Source organism: Desmodus rotundus, chromosome 13 (assembly GCF_022682495.2).
Source record: "Desmodus rotundus isolate HL8 chromosome 13, HLdesRot8A.1, whole genome shotgun sequence".
Classification (NCBI taxonomy): domain Eukaryota; kingdom Metazoa; phylum Chordata; class Mammalia; order Chiroptera; family Phyllostomidae; genus Desmodus; species Desmodus rotundus.
The window spans coordinates 20,782,163-20,800,204 of NC_071399.1; the positions used below are offsets into that span (position 1 = coordinate 20,782,163).

Genomic DNA, 18,042 nt, shown 5'->3' on the forward strand with positions numbered 1-18,042 from the left:
CCACATGCCTGAGCCGGGGGAAGGGACACATGGAACAGGGACATTCAGAGCTGTTTTGTATAGCAACAGCTTTGCAGCTAACCCCTGGCATGGTCATTTAACATATCTATAACCTTTAACTGGTTTCATGGATATGTTAAATAGCTGTGCCCATGCTTTGAGTCAGGGGGATGGGAGCGAATTCCACCTAAGATGTAGCTGGGAGGCAACTCCCCCTGGTTACAGAGCCTTCGTGAGAGCTTGGATAAGATTGGCTCCATGCCAAGGGGCCACACCTGCCCAAACTTACTATGGCAGCCCAGTAAAGCTGGAAGAATAGGGGTATGCTGGCAGGTGTAGCTGATTGTAGGAGGAGTCGGAAATGGGGCTGCAAAGGAATATGGGTGCTGGGATTTAAACTTAGGTGCAGCAGCCATAGAGGGAGAGGACCACGCGGTTCTGAAGAAGAAGAGGGAGGACCACAAGGTTTTGGGAAAGAAGGGAGAGGATCATGCAGCTTTGGCGGAATGAATAGGAGAGGACCCTGTGGTTTTGGAGTGCTTCTTTTTGCCACGTGGCTTAGGCAGCAGGAGAGACTCTGCTGGGAAGAAAAGGAGGAAAAGGGCTCTTGCTGGTGGGCCAAGAGAAGGTGCCACATGGCTTTGGATTAACTGGAGATTGCAGCAGCCACACAGCTGATGGTGCCAGGAGCCTGAATCATGGACTTCTACTTCTTTTCCTGAGATACGGTATCCCAGACTGGGCAGAGGGGAGGGAAGGACTGTGCATCTGTGGGTAGTATTTTAATGAAGACATTAAGTCATTACTCTAAGTCTGTGTGACTTTTAAATAAATAATTCCTTTCCTTTTCACCAGTCTCTGGCATTGAGAGACATCTGTCCTCTGGCGGTGGGCATTTCGAACCTAGTAGGTGTGTGTGTGGCAGGGGGGGGAACCTCCAGAGACAGAAAGGGGGGATCCTTTCTGTAATAATTTATTGTGAACCACCCCCCGCCTGTTCTATAACATCTCTACAACTAGACTATAAAAGAAGGGACTATGTCTTGTTTATTTGAGTATCTAGCACAAGGCCTAGATCATAAGAAATGCTTGATAATTTTTTTAAAAAGTAACTTTATGGACATGAAATTCCCATACCATAACAATGATCAATTCCGAGAGTATTTGTAAATTCCAGACATGTAACCATCACCCCTAACAAAATATCCAGCAGTTCCATCACTCTAATGCCCCCTCATGTCCCTTGCAGTCAGTTGCTTCCCCCACCAGCTCATAACCCTGGAATCGCTGATCTGCTTTCTGTCACTAGATTTTAATTTTTCTAGTATTTTATATAAATGGAATTACAAAGCATGGAATCTCTCTCTCTCCATTTAGAATAATGCTTTTGCAATTTATCCATATTGTTTAATGTATCACTAGTTCATTATTTCTTACTACTGATCAGTCTTTCATTGCCTGGATATACCACAATTAGTTTATTCATTCAATAGTTAATGGATATTTGGGTTGTTTTGATTTTCTTACCAGCACTCTTAATTGTGTTGTGTATATGATTCTGCCTGAAAACTTTAACTTTTCACGTAGAGCAAGTCTGTCAGCAAGTTTTTACTCAGATTTCATTTTTCTGAAAGTATTTTACATTCATTTTCAAAAAATATTTTTACTGAATATAGAATTCTAAGTTAACAAGTTTTCTATTCTTTAAATATTTTTTCAAAATTCCTCCGTTGTCTGCCTTGTGCAGTTTCTTATGAAGAGTATGTCATCATTCTTACTGTTTAAACTTTGTACAGAATATATCTTTTCTCCTCTTATAGTTTTTAATATTTATCTATCACTACTTTTTGATAATTTTATTGTAATATGCCTTGATGTTGTTATCTTTATGTTTATTTCTCATGTAATTTGCAGGGTGTATTAGATGTATGAGTTTATAGTTTTTTAAAAAATCAAATTTGGAATATTTCCAATATTCATATTTGCACATATTTTTTCTCTTCCTTTTCTGGAAGTCACATAGCACATGTGTTAGACTTTTCTGTACTGTCCTACAACTCACTGATGCCTTTTCATCATTTAGCATTCCTTTCTTTTCCCTCTGTGCTCCATTTAGTGCAATTTCCATTGCTGTGTCTTCAGGTCTACCATTCTTTTCTTTTGTATTATCTAATCCATTGTTAAACACATCCAGTGTATGATCTGCTATTAATTCTGTCCAGTGCACTTTTTATTTCAAATGCTGTATCTCTAATATGCAGAAGTTTAATTTGTATCTTTTTGGTGTCATTTATTCCCCTCTTAGACATATTTACATGTTCCATTCTTGAGTACATTTAGCATATTTATGAGAGCTGTTTTAATATCATTATCTACTAAATTTGTCATCCCTTTCATTTCTCAATCAGTTTATATTGATTTCTCCACCACACTCTATTTTCCTCCTTGTTGGAACACCTGGTAATTTTCTATTGGATGTCAGGTGATAGTGTGATTTATAAGAAATACAGGTGTGGCAGAAGAAGGTTCACAATCGTGAGTACATGAAACAGAGTTTATTCCTGTACAATATTGCTATTTAATTCTTGCATTATTTTCCATACAAACAACTGTAAACTTACTTTTTCCCCACTCTGTATGTATTTTTGGTCATTTCTCATATATCTTTGGTCTTCATCCATGGTTCCTGGCTCACAGTTCCCAAAACCCTTGTAATTTCCTGAGTGATAAAGGCAATAAGAACATCTTTTGTTTTAATAGTTGGTCTCTTGTCCTCAGTTCCTGAGAGTGTTTCAGAGCCCTAATGATAAAATGAGTGTTACTTTGATCAGTTCAAGTCTTGGTTTCAGAGTTTGTTAAAGTGGGGCCAGTTTAATCTTTAGTCTTAGGCTAATTTAGTTCAATCCCTAAGGTATCCTCTCAGGAACCTGTCTCAAGCCACCTGCACTGAGATCATCTCACTGCCTGGATGGGTTGTAAAACATTCCCATTCTTATGTGAATTTGAAGATTATCTGTCCTACTGCTTTTCATGGTTCTTCCATGGCCTTAAGTAGTTACTTCCTTTATATGCCAAAGATCGAAGGGGACTCCCTACCTACACAGATCTCTGGAGTTCTCTCTGGAAGGTTTCTCTTCTCTGGTAATCTGCTTCACAAATACTAGGGGTTTTCTGTTGTTTATTTTTTTTAAACTTGAATCTCAAGCTGTTCAACTCATGAGGGCAATTAGGTTGCAACTACGTATCTCCTCCCTATGCTACAGCCTGAAAATTTAATATAAACAATAAATTGGGGTATATTTAGACCTCATTTAATTTGTTTCTCTTCTTTCAGGAATCAGTCTCAAACTGCTTATTGTCCAAAGTCTGACAACCATTGTTTTATATATTTCTTCCAACCTTCCAGTTATTTAAAGTAGGAGAGTAAATCTGGACCCTATTATTTTCTCATGTCTGAAATCATTCTTACTCTTGATAATTTTTTGAATGTAGTGAAGACATAAAAATCACAGTCATTTAATGTGCAAATTACAAAATTTAAGAAGAATAGCTAAGAAGTTGAACAATAGAATCAGTATTCAAGGATATCAAAATTATACTGGTTAATATTAATTTTATCATTTAGTCTCAATTAAATGAATTGTTCAGGTAAAATGGAAGGGGAAGTAAGGTATGCAAGCTCTGGTTTAATAGCAGTTTATATAAAAGGATCTCAGGGCTTTTGATAATTTCAAAATATTCTGTGTAAGGTGATTTGTCAAGATGATTATTTTTTTAAATGAAGTATTTTAAAAAAGCCTTTATAGAAATATGTGATCAGATTAAAGGAGTTATGATTATCACTCTGTAATTCTATACTCAATTCAATTTTCTTAAAAATTTGAATGTAAACTTACCATACAACCTAACAATTATACTCTAAATCCTACCCAAGAGAAAGAAGTGAAAACCTGACCACATGAAAATATATATGCAAACTTTTTAGTAGCATTATTCATAACAACCACAAACTGAAAATAATTAAAACATTTATCAGCTGGTGAATGGATGAACCTAATATGGTGCCTTTATATAATGGGATATTATTCAGCAATTAAAAGGAACAAACTATTGATACATGCCTCAACATAAATGAACCTGAAAACATTATACTGAATGAAAGAAGACAGACTCAGAAGACCAGATACTGTATGATTGTGTGTACAAAATTTTATAAAAATAAAATCTATAAGAGACAGAAAGCAGATCAGTGGTTGCCTAGAACTGAAGGTAAGAATGGGAACTGACAGTAAAACAACACAAGAAAACTTTTGGGAGTAACGGAAATATTCTAAATTGAAATGTGTTAATGGTTTCATAGCTCTAAAAATGTATTAAAAATCATTAAATGACACACCTAAAATGGGCACATTTTATGATATGTAACTTATATCTCTGTTAAATAATAAAACTGTTATAATGAGAATTTAACTGTTAAAGGTGAAAATAAAGAGAGAGGTCATCCAGTCGAAAGGAGTGGGACATGAATATAGCTTGTTCTTTGGGAACCACAGTAACCCTTATCTTCGATACCATGAATCAATCTCAGTAGCTTCCATCTCAACTTCCGTGTTTGTGTGCACGCGTGCTTGTGTCTCGCTGTGTGCCTGTATGTGTATGTTGTTGACCTGTACTTCCTGCACACCACTTTTCATTGTCAGGAAAACATGGCTTCTTGGCTTATACTTAATAGTATTTTTAGTGGAGAGGGACTGAAACCACTGACTTCTTGGTTAAAAATTCCAGGAAAGAACACTAATTGTCTTGGTTTGGGTTCAAATGCTCCTTTGCGTCAATCAATAATCAATAGCAATTAGAAGGTCAGGCTCTCTGCTATATGGTGTCTGTGTGTATGTGTTTTGCATTTGTGGTCTTAATTACGCACATGCACACACAAAACCTCTCCTCCATCTCCTTAATCTACTTAATCCTAATTAATTCTTCAGATAATTCTATGAGGTAGATGCCAGTATTTCCATATCACATATAGGAAAATTAACATGTAGAGATGTTAAAATATATCATAAAGGTCATATACTTAAAATGTTGGTGCCTGAATTTGAACCAATTTTGTCAAGCCTCGCTCCTTTCCCTAAATAACACCTCTTCTTTTATCATTTCCTCTACTGAGAATTTGAGTGCTATATTACTCCTCTAAAAATGCATTAGATTGTCTCTCATTTTTCTAGATAAAGCATTTTCTGAATCCATCTTAAACATATACTTGTCTCTGAAATTTGAATAAATGAATACTTTCTCTCAAATCCAGAGCTTTCATTACCACAGTTTATGTGTTAGCTCCTTTTTGCTCCACGCCACTAGTTCTCTGCTTTTCTTCAGGCTTTCTAATGTCTACTTTTCAACGGTTTTCTTCCAAATGAAAATCACTATTGGCATGGTAAGCATTTAGAGTTTTATTATTGATTTATGCCTTGGGTGAAGAGGTTAATTAAATGTGAATTTTAAGCCGACAACATGATTAGGAGAGTGAAGCAACTGGAATTCATGAATACTTCCAGAGCCATTAAAACTGTTTAAAATGAACAATGACTTGGAGGTGGGGGAACAGAGGTGGGGTGGGAAGACAGACCAGCCCTCTGTTATTTGTGACTGGATTAATGAAATTCTGAAGAATAACGAAGAAATCTTTCTAAGGCTTTTCATTTTGCATTTATATTGACATTAGCATGGAATATAATACATTCCTAATAAACCACTGTTGTGTGTTCTCTTTGTTCCTTCTGTTTTAAATTGTATCATAGAACATTGAGTTTGCCAAGTCAACTAGAAGGAGGGAGGTGGATTCATGCTATTAACCCTTAAAGAGTCCTCAAGACAACTTTGTAAAGCTTGACAAGAATGTGTACACTCAGTATCTTCATTCTCCCTTTTTATCGGAAACACCTCTTGAAGGTCATAATTTGCAAACCTGAATCCAGGGTGAATCTTATCTCAAAAAGTTGCAGAAACATCATTACACAGAAATAATTGATATCAGGGGAGGAGGAATCTGGGTTGGGTTTCAAGGTAGATTATAGTTCCCCTGAATTTAAACACTGGTGGATTCTATACACCATTTGCAACAATAACCTCCATCCTCTAAGTCCCAGGCACAGAGTGGAGTCAATCAGTTCTGGTTAGTGGTACATGAACTTATAAAACCCTAGGAGATTTCAAAAAATACATGACAATTACTACATAAACAGAGTCACTGATACAAAAAACAGGCAAAAATGTCTAAATCAAGTGAGGGAGTTATTCAAGATAACTGCAAAATTACCAAGAACAGGATACATAGATATTAAATAACTACATGGTTATAGAAAAGGCATCTATTTTAGAAATAAAGCAGATGGTTTATGACATTTCAATGTTATTGCAAAAATATGTCCTCAACATTATCAACACTGTAATAATATTTACTGCATTTTAATCTACAATGGGCATAGCCCCATCAACAAATGGATAAGTAACTATGATGAAGGATGTAGAAACGATGCAACATGCTAAATGGCACAGTAATACTTCAGAATCAACCCTAGAACAAAAAGGCTATTGTCATTGTGATTCCTTCCAGGCAAATATCTAGTGTGCCAAGATAACAGAAAATGTATAGGCACATACTGAACTGGAATCAAAGACTCAGCAACATGCAAGTTAAAAATCAACCTAAGAATCAGATATTTCAGATAAAAGGGATTAAAAATCCTGACAAACACTAAACTAATAGCTAGATAAGGCTGAGGAAGGGAAGAATGAAACATTTTCCTATTAGGACTGTGGAGCCATACACGAAATCCTTGTAAAAGGTTGTGCATTTTACATGCACAAGGCGATGACAACAGCTAGGCTCTGGACAATGAGGTACTGACTTTTTGCCTTGAAAGCTGCAGTAGATGAGGGCCTAAGGCAATACCGGCCAAGTCCAAGTCAAGGTTGCCTGCTTCAGAGTGGTCTAGGACTCACCGAATCTTGGAAGAGTTCTGCTGATTGGAGAGGCAAACTGGTAGAACCTAATGTTTCTCATAGTCACCAGAATGATAAAAGCAACTCAATTTCCCTGTCAAATTTTCTTCTCTACTCCAGGAAACTCCATTGCATCTACAGTGGGTATCACACATGTGCTTCTGATATGGTCCCAACCCCTACTTCTGCCCCTCACTTTAATTGGCTCAGGTGGCCAGTCGTGCCTTCACTCATGGGCCTCACTCTGCAACTCCTCCTGATCTGAGGCAACAGGCTATCCTAGGAGCAGGGTTTCTCAGCCTTGACATTGTTGACATTTCAGACCAAATGATTCTTTGTTTTGAAGGTGTCCAGTGCATTATAGGATATTTAGCTTAATCACTAGCCTTTATCCACTAGTTTCCAGTAGCACCCCAATTATGACAATAAAAACATTTTCACATGTTGCCAAATATTCCCTGGAGGAGCAAGCATGGCTTGCCTTGTCAGAGAACACTGCTCTAGAGATTGCTACCTTTAATACACTGGCTCTGGGAGTCCAACTCTTACCCTAGCTAAACCCAGATTGTGTAACTATTAACAGAGTAAAGGACATTTGAAGATTAAAGAATGTCTTAAACCAGGAAAATATTGCCAACAACTACTAGATCTGGCTGTTTTCAGGACCCAGAGGCCCTTGAGTCTCTAACGAGAGACGTCTCTAAGAAACTACAGAGCAATGGCCATGTCCAACTACAGGGATGCTTTGGGGCAGATTTCCCTGCCAGCTAGAAGTACCCTTAAGCTTCCCCATATTTCTAGCAGCCTAGTCTCCATAGAGTCAGAATGAGAGAAAATAGACTTTTCTCCTTATCTTCTGTGTCATAAATCTTTTTTTCCAGGCTCGGATTCATTTCAGGAAAGTTAACAGTCTGAATATCCACTCCCTTGTGGGGAAACCCTATCCTCTACCCATGTGTGTGATCCTGCTATATGTTTTTAACAGAAATTATTTCACAACGTAACAACACAAAAAATACACAGAAGCAGCAAATGGGTAGGGATTTTTTTGGTATCTATAGCTTCTGAATTACATAAATAAGTGGTAACTTTTTCCATTTGTAACATTTATCAAAATGTTTCCCTGTGGAGGAATGAAACCACGTGGTGACAAAGAGTAATAGAGGACCAAAGTATGGTGCTGACAGGAGGGAGATTTCATGTCAATAGAGATTCTAATGTTTGCAGCCATTCAAGATGCAATTCGAGGCAGTGAGTTTCAAATCCCTTTGGATACTTCAACCAGAAATGGGAAGATATTGTAAAGGAAAATCCACGCATTGGTTAGGTGGTTTTTCAAGATGATTCTTTGATTATATGACCCTGTGGACGCTAGAAGATAATGACAACATCACACAATCCAACAAGTCAAAATTTGGAGTAGATCTTGCCCTCAGGAAAATGGCATAGTTTTTTGATTCACCTGAATACAGATGCCAGTTGAACAATATTCAAATTCACTGACAAGAATCAAGAGCCCAATTATATGCTGTATTCTGGCATGAGTGTGTGTGTGTGAATGAATTCAGTTCATTAGGGATAATTAATAAGTTTGGAATCATAATTAACTTAAAATTTTTTTATTAAATTATAGTGACATTGTAAAAGTGGTAAAATTACTACAAATCCATGACTACAAAAATAAGGATGCATCTTAGTTTGGAGCATTGTACAGCACGTGTCCCTCATTGTCTCTCCTCTGCTACTGGAATGCTCCTCATCCTCACCTATGGGAATATGAGAATAGCATCACCTCCCTGTGCCAACAGGCTGCCCAGATGTAGCAAAAGTGAGAACCTTGGAAGCTGGCTTAGAGTCCATACCTGTGGTTTCTAAATCTACAAGGAGGCCATGAGGGTGAAGGATTATGGGTAAAGGAGAGGAGAAAGAGGGATAGAGCATGCTACCAGAGGCATGATGAAAAAGGGTTGGGTACAGAAGGTAAGGAAAGACACCGAATAGAAATTTAATTCATATTTGGTTTAGTTCTTATTCAAAAAAAATGGCCAGGAAGGTAGGAATATTTACTATATTATTTTTCTAACTATTCCACTCTCTAGATTACCTTTTCAACTCTGGGCCCAGCAAAAAACTTGGCTTTCTTAAGTATATTTTTAAATTATGTTTTATTTATTAGGCTATTATAGTTGTCCCAACATTTCTCCCTTTTACACCCCCCAACCAGCACCCCCAATCCCTCAGGCAATCCTCACACCATTATTCATGCCATGGGTCATATGTATGAGTTCTCTGGCTACTTCATTTCCTCTTCTATACTTTATATCCCCATGGCTATTCTGCAACTACCTATTTATACTTCTTAATCCCCTCACCTCTTCACCCATTCCCCCACACCACCTCCCATCTGGCAACCATCAAAACACTCTCTGTATCCATAATTCTATCTCTGTTCTTCTTTTTTGCTGTTTGTTTTTAGATTCAATTGTTGATATATATGTATTTTATGCCATTTTATTGCTCATAATTTTGATCATCTTTCTCTTAAATAAGTTCCTTTAACATTTTATATAATAATGGTTTGGTGATGATGAACTCCTTTAGTTTTTTCTTATCTGGGAAGCTCTTTATCTGCTAAAGAGCTCTTTATCTTTATCTGGTAGCTCTTTATCTATCCTTTGATGCTAAATGATAGCATTGTTAAGTAAAGCAATCTTGGCTGTAGGTCCCTTGCTTTTCATGATTTTGACTATTTCTTGTCAATCCCTTCTAGTCTGCAAAGATTCTTTTGAGAAACCAGTTGACAGTCTTATTGGAACTACCCTGCAGGTAACTAACTGCTTTTCTCTTGCTGTTTTTAAGATTCTCTCTTTGTCTTTAACCTTTGGCATTTTAATTATGTGTCTTGGAGTGGGCCTCTTTGCATCCATCTTGTTTAGGGTTCTCTGTGCTTCTTGGACTTTCATGTCTATTTTCTTCACCAAATTAGAGAAGCTCTTTTCATTATTTTTTCAAATAGTTTTCCAATTTTTTGTGCTTTCTCTTCTCTGTATGGCACCTCTGTGATGCAAATATTGGACCTGTTGAAATTGTTCCAGAGGCACCTTACTCTATCCTCATTTTTTGGATTCTTTTTTCTTCTTTTTGTTCTGATTGGTTGTTTTTTTCTTCCTTGTGTTCCAAATCATTGATTTGATTCTCAGCTTCATTCACTCTACTCTTGTTTCCCTATAAATTTTTCTTCATTTCAATTAGTGTATCCTTCATTTCAGACTAGATCTTTTTATGCTGTTGAGGTCCTCACTAGGTTCCTTAAGCATACTTATAACAAGTGTTTTGAACTCTGCATCTGATAGATAGCTTCTCTCCATTCTGTTTAGCTTTTCTTCTGGAGGTTCTATTTGTTCTTTCATTTGGGCCATGTTTCTCTGTCTCCTTGTTTTGGCAGCTTCCCTGTGGTTTTTTCTAGGTATTAGGTAGAGATGCTTTGAGTCCTGCTTTGGTAGTGTGGCCTAATGTAGTAGGTGACCTGTAAGGTCCAGTGGCACAGCCTGCCTAAGTTATAAAGCAATCTGAGATGGCTACTACTTGTGCAGGGCTTGGAGATTCCCAGGCAAAGCTAAGCTGTGAATCTAGGCTGGCTATTGCTAGTGCCAGGCCTGGGGCCACTTATAAAGAGGTTCAGGATCAGGGGCTCACTGAGGCCTGCCGAGCTTGTTTGAAAGGATTTAGGAAGTTGTGAAGCTTGAGCCAAGACCAGCCATTTATATGAAAAGCCACTGTTAACAGTTGTAAGTTGGGTGGGATGGAGCCATAGGGGATTTCCAGGGCAGGGCAAAGAGTGTTAGCCAGGTTGATGGAGTCTCAGATATGGCACCTGCCTGCTGGCTCTGTGGCTTTGTGGGGCAGAGGGTTCAGAAAAGGGACAATGGCCACTGCCCATCTTTCTGCTAGAGAGAAAGCTGCCCCCTAGCTCTCACCTTGATGCCAGACACTTTAGTTCCTCCTATGCTACTGGTGCTTTTCAAGCTGCTACCTGGGTGCCATAGCTCAGAGGGAGAAAGTCTGAATAGGTAAGTCCATGTGTGGGCTCTTTAAGAGGACCTGCTTGGGACTCCAGAAGTTTATTCCACTGACTCGATCCCCACTGGTTTTTGCAGCCAGAAGTTATGGGGACTTATCTTCCTGGCACTGGGACCCTGGGCTGGGGGGCCTGGTATAGGGCTGGGACTCCTCACTACTGAGATATCCCTCACAAATTTTAATCAGCCACACATGGATTTTGGACCAGCCTCTTCTGCATCTCTGCCCCTCCTATTAGTCTGGATGGATGTGGTTTCTAATTCTGTAGTTGTCAGACCTTGATTTCTGATAGTTCTGAGTGATAATTGTTCTATATTTTATTTGTAATTGTGATGTGGTTGTGAGAGGATTCTAGCTGTGTTTACCTATGCTGCCATCTTGACCTGAAGTCTCTCCCTAAGCATATCTTGTGCAAATCTTTACAGCAATGCACCATGGAAATCAGCAATAACATGATACTTTTTCTCCTTGCTCAGGACATAGTGAGTGCAGGTGTTTCAACCACACAGAGTGGTGCCTGAGCCATTTCCATCCTATAATACGTTATTGATATTTGTTTTTGGTGACTAGTTGGGGAAAAACATAATTTTGTTGATGTCCCAGCCTTTAGAATATTTATTTACCTATTGAAAGGTTAGATTTCAAAAGAGCAAGTCTCCTAGAATAACTGCTTAGAAGGTAACTAGAAAAAAGCACAGACAGAAACATCCCAGAGCAGATGAATAATAAAGAATTTTAAAGCCTTAAGAAGGAAAACGCAGAAGCAAAATTGCTTTTTGTGTCCTTCTTTTTATCTACACCACACTTAGGAAGTCTTTTCATTTTGCCACTGATTTACAGCACTAACAAAGAGAAAATCTCATGGTTATACACAGCTCATTATAGCCTAGTTGTACGGTTCAGGCCAAAAAAAAAAAATCCACTTACATGACAGAATTGTTGAATTTTTTGCAATGGATTTCTGCATCAACTAGCAACCAGATAATTACTAAATGTCCCCATTTTTTGTCCACAGGTAAACATACATTTATTGAATTAGATTAACTAAAACAAGAGAAAATATGGACTGACAACTGCTTAAAAGGCATTGTGTTTAATACAAAGGCTGATTTGGAAGGTCTCTGAGCTAAAGCAAATTTTGCTGCCTATGCCCATCAGAAAAGTGAAGAAAGCCAGGCCACCCCTCGCCCCAAATCATTTAACTTCATGGCAACAATAAAATCTCACCAGTTTAGCTTCCAATGACTGGAGGATTTTGACTGTTCACTGTAAGTGCTTTACTACATACGAGGTCTGACACTCTGACAAAGGCAAGTTGTCCCTTTCCCAGGAGTCATGCACACATCTTGACTCTTTCTTAAAATTGTCATCAGCGTTATGATAAGGCATTTTTAAATTTTTCAATTATTATAGCTCTGAACAATTTTGCTCATTTCTAAAAAAGTCCTTAAAAGATGAAATTTAAATAACTTAGGTAGGAGTTGAATCCACTCTTGGCCATATTTATCATTGGCCATATTAGGCAATGAGACCCATTATTTTAGCCAGGATGCAGTCGGTAAAACAGAATGATCAATTAATCCTGTAAACTGCCCAAAAAATAAAGTCATATCAGTTCATGTAGAATTTATCTTTTTTTAACTTTTTCAACACACACAGGGAATGTCTAATAATTATTGGACTGGAATTAAAAATGAACTCCCTCCATTTATATATTGGTGTCTTTTCTTCCAGATACATGTGTAAGATTCATTCTGTACATTATTGAAATCGTTTTCAAGGAAAAAAATTTAAAATTAATTAAAGCCAAAATTCTCCAGGGGGCCAAACTTAATTACAGAGTAGCCGTCTATTCTCTCACACACAATATGTAATAATTTGCCAGTCATGGGGGGTGTGCACTGCTATACTGCCTTATGTTGAGGTAGATATATAAAAATTTCATCACCCTGTATTTCAGCTGGATTCCAAATTACTAGAGAGCAGGAATTGCCTTATTGAATTTTTAAACATGTTTTTTATTTCTCCCAATATTAGTGATTGTGACTTAGAAGGTGCTCAATAAATGTCGTAAATATAGTTTCATACTGACTCTAAAGGAAATTCCATAGAGGAATTCTAAATATATAAAATGTTTATGATTGCTGGTATTAGTGGTCTAAGTTTAAAACCTTCCTAATTTACTTCTGTAAAACATTGATATAGATAATTTTACTCATCTGATAAGCCAGTCTTTATTTTTTGGCCACATTTCCTATGGTGCATTTTAATAATAGACACAGATGCGTTCTTTGGCACATTTAACCTGGCCCATGGGCTTTAATACCCCAAACTGAATTAAAATTTGAGTTCTATCACTTGCTAGTTGTATAAACTTGGGCATGTTATTTAACCTTCTCAAACCTCAGTTTTCTCATCTATAAAAAAGGAGATATTAAATACTCTTTATCATTAAATTAATTGAAAGGAAGCGACACATGTAAATTACCTAACTCAGGTCTCAACATTTAGTAATGACTCCATGAACAGTTGCTCCTTACCTTACTTCAAAGTGCCTTTTTAAAGACATGCTATTGTGTTTCTATGAAAACTGAAGGTTATTGAAACAGTCATTTCAATAATTGTAAACACTCTTGTAATATTTACTGCATGCAGCTGAAAGCAATAAAACTATATTTGCTTTTTAAACATCTGTAATTTTGGCTTACTTTTTGTATGCATTTTATTTTGGCCTCTGTGTATCTAATATTTTCTGTGTAATTTCATGTGATTTGTTGCTGCAGTATTTTACTGTGTACTTTATTCGCTACCAATTATTCAGAATTAAGGATGTTCATTTAACTGAGATTAGAATAGAAACTCTCTGAGGTCTTCTGTTTGCTTGGTCTGTGTCTTACTCATGAGTCCCCACACAAATCATGGTAGGATAATAAATCTATCATATAATTCTGGCAGCGGCTGTCAATGCATAGGTAGAATGCTGAGTGAGCTCTGTGGCTTAAAATGTAAATCCTGAGTTGTCAAGTTTGTTAAATTTGAAGTGTTTGACTTTGAAAAGGATTCGGACAGTATTTGATAGACAACTACTAACCCAAGCCGGGAACTCAATTCACCACTGAAATGAGAAAGGTCACATTTCTTTTCTTGTCCCTCTCCTACCCCCTTTTCTTCAACCTCATTTCTCCACATGGTCCAAGGACCAATCACCCAGTAGACAGATGGTACATTGAGAATGTGCACAGGGCGAGCTGACTCAGGAAAAATATCCCCCTCTCTGGTGGAGGTGCAGCTTCCATTCCATTTCAAGCTGGACTTGAAATCAATATGTCATTATAAACACATATGGTACAGGGAGAGACAGGAAGTGGATACACACCCAGGATAAAGTAATTTGGAAGCATTAGTTACTTTGAAATGTGCTGCACACCAAAGAGACATGAGCATTTCATAGTGGATTTCTCTGCCTCAATCAATGTTCTTTCTTTTTCTCACTTGAAGCAGTTTTATAGACAAGCATGGTTACTTGCTTAAGAAAAGTTCAAGTTCCAGTAACATTTTCTGACTGTTCGTCCAGTTCCCAACTTCTAATTGTTTACTTTTTAACTCCAACCCACTATATTTGCCTTGGGGAGAAAAATCCCTGGTAAATTTAAAATAAAAGAAAAAAATATTTGCTTCATTGCATCCTACAAGTAATGGTGTTTTGCATTCAATTGTTTTTCAGCAGCATAACTATCTTGAGAGTAAACCCTTTGATAATGGTGTTATTCTTATTACTCCCCCAAAAGATGCAGTAAGCTAGTATGACAAGCATGCGATAATACCCGAAATTGAGAAGTGAGCAAGAGCAGAGCTTACAAAATTCTCCTCTAGCTTTTCATGGCGCTCAGTCTTCCACAGATCTCCTTTAAAACATTTTTCTGTTAAACTAAGGTACTTTGAAACATCCCACCCTAATCCTTCAACTTCCAAAATTCCTTTTGAGACCACAGCTATTGTGCTCCCTGTTCAACCGTAGAATACTTCTTTTTATCCAAGATTTCTCCACTCTTCTATCTTTAAACTTGCCCCAAATTTAATGAGCTATATTTTATAACTCGATGACTATTCTGACTTTCTTTACATAAGGGACAATTTTTTGTTTTAATTTCTAAGAATGAGGATGCATTTGTGCTGATCCAGCTTTATTCTCTCATTGGATTGGGGACTGGAGTGTAGACTTTGGTACCTGAATGGAGTCCAGCTAACTGGTCAATGTGTGGATTGAATATGTAACCCCAACCTCATTAACATCATGTTCCAAGTAATTGATTGACCTGATTCTAATCTAAGCTGGCTCCATTATGCTTTCTAATCCCATTCCTAATTCTAATATATTTTAAAAGGCTTGGTTTGAATATATTTAGGTTTTTTATGGAAAAATATTTTAAGAAGAAATGCAGCTATTTGTTGAAATTGCTTTTAAAAGATTACATTAAAAACTTTTTGGGACACTGCTAACCTAAGATTAGTAATTCTTTGGTCAGCATGTAGAAATAAATATTTAAAACATAGAACTGTGCAGTAAAGATTTGCTTAACATCAAACAGACTTTCCAATCCTTTGTCCTTTTTAGTTGGTATAGTTGCTTACACTATCAGTGCAGTCAGAAATGAAGAGGATGCTTTGACTGTCTTCCTGGATCTGATACTAAATGCAAAATGTAAGACATGTCATGATATTTTGTTTGCTGAATTTAGCCAGTTTAGAAGTTGACGTATTTTAAGGAAATAGACCACTTAGGAAATCTCCAAAGATTGGTTTTAAATTCCAGTTACCCTTGCATCTGTATTCTCATTCACTCACTCATTCTTTCTTTCATTCATTCATGCACCCAATGTGTATTGAGTACTTGCAAGGTGGATGGCACTGGGGAAAGAATTGTGTGAAGATCCAGTGGAAGAATCGAGACATATGCAAACAACTATAATACAGGCAGAACATGATAGACCTCACCAGAGAGGCATAGAGGACTATGAACATTCACAAAATGAAAAAAACAAAGTAAATTCTAGGTGGGGAAGACTAAGAGTGACTCCACGGAGTGGATTACCTTGCCCATAATATAAAGAAAAAGAATCTGGACATACCGAGAAGTAAGGAAAAGAGGAGGAAACTATGTGGATAAGTCAGAGAGCAGAAGACTCGGACAGAAATGGAACTTACTGGTTTGTTTGGAGTACAGTTTATAAGAAGTAATTGGAGATTAAATTAAAAATGAGCGCTAGATTAATGAGCCTTGAAAATCAGGTTAAGTTTTTTTTAGATGGTACTAGAGAACAATTTAAAAGAATCTTAAATTATTTCTTTTGTTTCCTTTTTAACAAGAAAATAATCTATAAGGAAATTTAAAAAAACATGACACCATTAGGTTCAAAAAGGCTATTAAATTTAGGTGAAAAGTGAAGAGGTTCTGAATAAAGTAGCACCGTGGGAACAAAAGGAAGGAATTAAGACATGGTATAATTACAATTGTGAAGTCCACCTTTTAGAGGGATGAAGGCAAAAATGAGACAAGCTCCATATTGATTATAGAGTAGCACAAAGCAAAATAAACAAACAAAAAAGAAAACACACAGAAAAATGAGGAAGAAAATTCATTTAAATACTCTGTCATTCAAATAATTCTCCAGTAGAGATCAGATGGTCTATTCTTGGATCATTCAAATGTATTAAATCACTTTTGAATGAAAAGCCATTGACTCTGAAATCTGATTGTTTCCGTATGAAAACCACCCAACCTCTGATCCACTGGAACATAGTATGTCTTACCTGTCCCCCAAAGCAAGCTTTGATAAAGGTCAATTAAAGTCATTCTTGTGTTTTCAGCTTCACAGTATTAATTAGGTCTTGGCTTGCAGATTTTACAGAGCTGGATATCTTATAAGTTATATTTATTCAAGAACTTCATGCACAGGTCTTGTCCTAGATCCTAGTTTCTGCCTTCAAGAAACTTATTCACCAATGAGGAAGACCTTTTTTTATCTTCACCTTATTTTACTTCCCTACTCCCTACTTATTTCATAATCCTTTGAAATCTGAATTTGTCCTCACTATTCAGCTGAAACACCTATTTCAAGTTATGTCAATATAGTCACCACATTGAACAGCTTGTACTCTGTTCTCATTTACTGTGACATTTGTATTTACTAATCACCCTTCTGGCCCCCCTTACCACCCTCCCTTAGCATTTTTAGTGCAAGCAGATACAACACAAACACACATATTTTTTTTTCTTTTGTTCTTTCATTAATTTCTGTGACACTTTGCTCTACTAGTTTTTCTGACAATTCTCCTTTTCTTTCTCATTCTTTCTCTAGTCTTTCTCTTTTCTTTAATCCCTTTCATATATGTTCCTCCCATGTTTTTTTCTGAGTTCTTTTGTCTCCTATTTAAGTGCTCATTTCTTGGTTGACTTATTCTACCCTTAGAGATGAAGTCTCGTCTCCTTTATTTCTTTAGATATAATGGACATATAACATGCACTGTTTCAGTTTAAGGTTTACAATGTGATAAGTTGGTACACATACAGAGCAAGATGATTACCACAGTAATGTTAGTTAACATATCTATTACCTCACACATTTTCGTTGTTGTGGTAGTGAGAATATTTAATATCCACTCTCTTAACAACTTCTAAAGATTCAACACAGTATTGTTAACCTTAGGCACCAGATACAACTCTTAAACATCTTACAGAAACAAAAGAACACATGGAACTCTCAATAATGGTAAGTAGGTTGTGAGAGTTGCAGATTAGACCAGGAAAGGTTGAGAGTGCTAGAAGGAAGATCGATAAGATAGGCAAAACCAGGTCCCGGAGGAACTTCTGTTGCAGAATAAAATCATAGACTGTATCCTATCAGCAAAGAATAATTTAAACATTTCAACAGGTTGTGGCAGCACCATATTTTGTGT

At 36.9% G+C, this 18,042-nt stretch overlaps 1 long non-coding RNA gene across 3 annotated transcripts in view; it reads right to left on the minus strand.

Moving 5' to 3' along the window:
• LOC123479976 (uncharacterized) overlaps positions 1–17,112 on the minus strand; it is a 77,876-nt gene extending 60,764 nt beyond the window's left edge. For all 3 annotated transcript variants that reach the window (XR_008425919.2, XR_006655816.3, XR_008425920.2), the window contains exon 1: positions 16,897–17,112. This is a non-coding gene — a long non-coding RNA (uncharacterized lncRNA). The remainder of the gene's footprint in view (positions 1–16,896) is intronic.
• Positions 17,113–18,042: the final 930 nt, after the last annotated feature.